This window comes from Paroedura picta, chromosome 1, assembly GCF_049243985.1.
Source record: "Paroedura picta isolate Pp20150507F chromosome 1, Ppicta_v3.0, whole genome shotgun sequence".
Classification (NCBI taxonomy): domain Eukaryota; kingdom Metazoa; phylum Chordata; class Lepidosauria; order Squamata; family Gekkonidae; genus Paroedura; species Paroedura picta.
In genome coordinates this window covers 17943928-17949211 of record NC_135369.1, presented here as the reverse complement: position 1 = coordinate 17949211, position 5284 = coordinate 17943928, and the positions used below count along the sequence as shown (strand labels likewise).

The following is a 5284-nucleotide window of genomic DNA, read 5'->3' as shown; positions in this document are numbered from 1 at the left end:
GCCGTCCGCCGTTCATTTTAAAAAACTTTCCGCTGAGCGTGCCAACGAACGTTCGCCGCTCGAAGTCTCCTGTTTAGCTTAGAGGGGTTCAATAGAAATGATTCGAGGTGATACCATGAGGGGCGGTTTATGTGTAGTGGGTCTTTGTGTGGTTCCGGGTGCGTGGTTGTGCTTGGGTGCGGACAACCCCGTCCATCGGCGGCTAGACCTCCGGCAAGCGGAGTCGCCGTCCACCGTTCATTTTAAAAAACTTTACGCTGACCGTGCCAACGAACGTTCGCCAGTAACATGTCATTGATTTAGGCTTTGGTTGGTGAATATTATCGGGGAACTGTCGCGTACCGCTGCACTTGCTCTCGGTTTTACACCGGCATGCGTTTTTGTAATGGCGGACATTTCAGTAAAATGGCTCCCGCTGCATGTTCAAACTGCTCTTCTCGCGTGTGGACGAATCAGCGCATGCGAGAAGTCAAACAAAAGGCGCTAATCTGGCCATTAGGAGCAGATCCTGTTCCCGCGCGAGGAGTTTTGAACGTGACATGTGACCTCATGTGGCCAATGTGCGTGTCCCCTACTGCCCTCCACCAATCAGGAGCCGGCTAGTCCCTTTGTCTTTGTGTGCGGGAAGGTATATGATCCGTTGGACCCTGCACCTCGCACCTCCATTTTGCTCAGCTACTAGCGAAGGCACCATGGAATCTTCTTCGCAAGCGTCGTCCGTCCCTGCAACCGGCCGTGGGCCAACTTGGAGGGACGCGGAGATCAGGGACCTGATCGCGATTTTCTCGGAAGAGAAAATCCAGGACGCCTTCCAGTCCTCGCACAGGAATCGGGAGGTCTTTGAACAAGTGGCCATCAAGATGCGTGCCCTGGGCCACAACAGGACCGGCCTTGAATGCCGGTCCAAAACTAAAACAATGCGGGCGGAGTATATGCGTGCCGTGAACCATAATAAGGGTTCCGGCAACGAGAAGGTGACCTGCCCCTACTTTGAGGAGCAGCGCCTGCTGTACGGCGACGGGGAAGGAGCCGGCAGGCCAAAGCGCGTCGGGAGGAGCCTTAAGGTGGTTTGGAAGCCGGCTGCCCCGGTCGAGGAACCACCCGCTGAGGAGGATCCCGGCGAGGGCACCTCGTCCAGCTTTCGGCCTCCACCCCCCGTCCAGCAACGAGCCGCGGCCATGGTCACGCTGGACCTAATGGCCATCGCTCCTGGGGAGCCAGAGGAGGTTCCTCAGCAAACGCCCCTTGCCTCCGGTAAGTAATTTTATTTTTATTTTATATTTCATTTTGAGCAAATGTGTGTTCTGACGTTTGGGAATCGTTTTCTCGTGTATTCGTTGCAACGCATAATATGCTAGGATGTTTGTGGATTGCTTTTGGTGGCTTTTTAAAACGGTTGTGTTTAACCAACAACCCAAACAGTTTTGCAGCATGCCTCAGCCATAGGCCTTCTGCAGTGCTTTAGCCACTACTTTGGGAGCATGCTGTGTGGTTCAGGTTGTATGCTTGCTCCTTTTTCACTATTTTCTGCTCTTGTCCACAGAGACACAGATGCCTGGGACGGTGGTCCTCGAGTCCCCAGCAGCGGTGGCAGAGGACAGTGATTCCGGGGCGTCAACAAATGTTGGTAAGTATCAGTTGCAATAAGGGGGGGGGGTTTAACTGCTTTGTGCTTTTCTGTTTGTGCAGGGCAGCAGCACTGCTAAGAGACAGAAGAGAGTCCCTCAACGTTGCTGCTTTAGGGTTTGAAGCTTGCTTTGCCACACTTTGGTCCTAAATCATGTTCTTTTTTCCCTTTTTTCAGATTTCATACCCGGGACGCAGGAGGAGGAGGAGCGTGGGGTGGCTGGACCTCCTGCCCTGCGCAGGCGGATACAGATACAAGATGGTGAGCGTGCATGAACTGTTCCTTTCGAGCCATGGCTGCAGGACAATGTCGCAAGTCACTAACCGTGTGCTTCCTTTTCATTTTTGTGCTCCCCTGGCATTGTTTAGAGTCTTGGTTTAACAATATGTAACCAAGAAAGGCCACCATGGGCAAAAAAACACCAACCATGTGCTCCCCGGGCATAGTTTTGAGTCTTGGTTTAACAATATGTAACCAAGAAAGGCCACCATGGGCAAACAAACAATAACCATGTGCTCCCCTGGCATAGTTTTGAGTCTTGGTTTAACAATATGTAACCAAGAAAGGCCACCATGGGCAAACAAACAATAACCATGTGCTCCCCTGGCATAGTTTTGAGTCTTGGTTTAACAATATGTAACCAAGAAAGGCCACCATGGGCAAACAAACAATAACCATGTGCTCCCCTGGCATAGTTTTGAGTCTTGGTTTAACAATATGTAACCAAGAAAGGCCACCATGTGCACCAGGGTGGGTTTTGACTGTCTCGATGTTACTAACAGTTCTGTTTCTCATTTTTTGCCAACAGAGGTCCTTTCAGAAGACGATGAGCCAGCCGGCTCACCACCTAGAGGTGCTCTCCAAGCAGAGGAGAGGCTGGCGAGGGAACGCGGCAGGCTGCGGCGCGTCTCCGTCTTAACTAGTGTGGGAGAAAGGATCCTCGAGCACTGCCAGGAGGAGTCCAGGCGTGCCGCTGCCGCAGACCAGGCGATGCTCTCCCTCGTGGCCCAGGAGGGAAAAAAATTTCGTGCAATCCTTAGGGAGTCGAACCAATCCCTACGCGAAAGCGTGGAGGAGGTTCGACTGATAAGGAGGCTGATGGAGAGGGCGGTCGCGGTTATGGAGACGGCCAACCCTCCTCAGATTACCGTGCACGTCCCCCCCCCCCCCACACCTCCCCCACCACCTCCAGCACCCACCCCACCCACCCCGTCTCAGAATGCCTCGACCCAAACGAGAAGGAGGACTGTTCTCGGGAAGAGAATAGTTAAACCCGCGGACAAGTTCTCCCCCTCCTAGTTTGGGCCAGTTTGTCTATTTTACGTTATCTGTGTTTGCTGTTGTCTGTTAAATAAAGTTTATATTTTTGACTCTGTCTCTGTGTACCCTCTCTAGTGATTGTGCCTATTCTGGTACCGTTGTGTGGGTTGGAGGTTGGAGGGTGTTTTAAAGGTTAAAGGTGTTTTAGGAGTTTGGGGTGAAAGGTGTGCGAGTGTAAGGAGTCACACTGGAGTCTTTTTCAAAAAATTTGCAACAACATTTTATTTTAATTAACAGTTTAACAGGGATAGAAAAATGGGCAATGTAACTAGGAACCCCCCCAACACCCCCCACCCCAAAACACAAACAGAAAACAAAACTCAGGTCCCACTGCTCCCCTCCCCAGCCCCTTCCATCTCCCTCACTCTCCTGCACAACCGTCCCATGGTCCCCCTGACTTTGCGGCGGAAGAGGTCTTCGTCCTCCTTCTTCTTAACTGTATGGGGAGGGAGAAAAAGTACACATTAGTGCCAAACATATTTTCCAACCTGGAGTTTACATGGATACACTTTTTGGTGGCCTCCGCCACAGTGTGAGAAGAGTTGGGCAGTGGGGAACATAACCTACGTTCTTCCGCCTCCCTCTGCTGCCTTTGCCGCTCCATCTCCCCTTTTAGGTCTGCCACTTCAGCCTCTAAGGAAGTCACCCTGGCCTCCATGGCACGCAGCCTTGCCTCCATAGTTTCTGCTATAGAAATCAAATTAAGAATTTAATCACACTTCAAATGGAAGCATCACAGCAGGCTCCCATATGGCTCCACGGGGGTACACACACATGGGTCTCCCTCAAAGACATAAAACTCTCACCTGCAGCCTGTCCTGAGGTGGAAGGTCCCTCTTCCTCCCCTTCCTCACGCTCAGGTGCTTTTGCCAGCTTGGATGGTGATTGTGTAGCTGGGCAAAGAAAAAGACAAATCATAAGTAAGAGCAAACAAACCAGAGATGAAACACAGCTGATGGCCACACCACAATCATACTCAAAGCGCATAACCAAAGTGGTTCTACAGTACTGGCGGGCTAAGTCAGAGGGGGTTGACAGCATCTAAATACTTTCTCGAATTTCATTGGGGACAGTAGGGGAAAGAGGCAGCAAGTCATTCCATGCATGTTTAAGGGTAAAACACAACGAGGGCAGCACTCACCCATATGCCTCCTCATTTCCAGGGGGGGCTTCCCAGCCTTCTCCCATATTTTGACCATCTGGTCGTGGAAGACCGTTCTCCCACTTGGCTGCGGGACCCCCCCCCCCCACTGTTCTAGACTGTTGAGGAAGTCCAGCTTCACCCTCTTAAATTTTGTCCGGACCTGCTCCCAGGTCCGGACGTAGCCCCTCTCCCTCAGCTTCGATGCCAACACCAGGTAAGCACCCTTGGTGTGGCAGTGGGTGCTGGCCATAAGGCGGCCAACACTTTTCGATTGGAGCACAAGCTCCAGAAGTGCCTCAGCCTCGGCGCGCTGCCAGAAGGAGCCCTTCCGTGGCTTCGGCATCTTCGGAATGACGGTTAGGGAACGAACGTGCGTTGCTCCGATCGACCACCCCTATTTTAAATGTATCAAAGCTGCCCACCAATAAAATTATTCCTTGGAACATAAGTGGATTGATCCTCCGGTTTGACAGGGGTCGCCAATACTTCCTGGCTACCCGCCTCCCCAAACTTTCCCCGGTCAGCGCTTCCGTATTGTGTTTGTCAATTTCAGCGGGGAGTTAGCATTTAGGGCTGTCAAAGTGCTTTTGGACCAGAGAGTCCCCGTTTTTTTGCTGTCAAAGTAGACAAACCGCACAAGACAAGGTTAAACAAAGAACATAAAACTTTATTCAACACCAGAGTAGGAAAAACAATCAAACACGCCTCATGTTTCTGTAGATGTGGGTGGTTATAGCGTCCCGAACCTTGCACCCCTCCGCATAGATCCTTTTTTTCCTTGCTTCAGGGATGTCTTGTGTGTCCTCAAGGACTACAGGATCAGGTTCATCCACAGGGAAGGGGATGTTATGTCCCTTGTCCTCGCAGATGTTGTGCAAAATGACACACGCGATGATCAGCGGAGTCACATTGTCTATATGCACATGGAGTCGTGACATCAAGCAACGGAACCGGGACTTCAAACGTCCAAAGGCACGCTCCACTACATTCCTTGCCCGGGAGTGACTGAGGTTGTAGTGGCTCTGCACGTCTGTCCTTGGCCGCTTATAGGGAGTCATGAGCCAGCGGCGTAATGGGTAGGCTCCGTCCCCGAGCACCAACGCCGGCACACGCACGCCCTCAATGGTGGCGGTGGGGTTTCCTGGAACAAAGACCCCTTCGTCCATGGCTCTCCTGAGGTTAGATTCCCTGAA

General features: G+C 51.9%; 1 long non-coding RNA gene across 1 annotated transcript; it reads right to left on the bottom strand.

The window, feature by feature from the left end:
• Positions 1 to 3275: 3275 nt before the first annotated feature.
• LOC143832359 (uncharacterized) lies at positions 3276 to 3842 on the bottom strand. The gene is made up of 3 exons (XR_013229228.1): positions 3754 to 3842; positions 3515 to 3634; positions 3276 to 3383 (listed from the first exon to the last, which is right to left on the bottom strand). It is a non-coding gene; the product is annotated as an uncharacterized LOC143832359 (long non-coding RNA).
• Positions 3843 to 5284: the final 1442 nt, after the last annotated feature.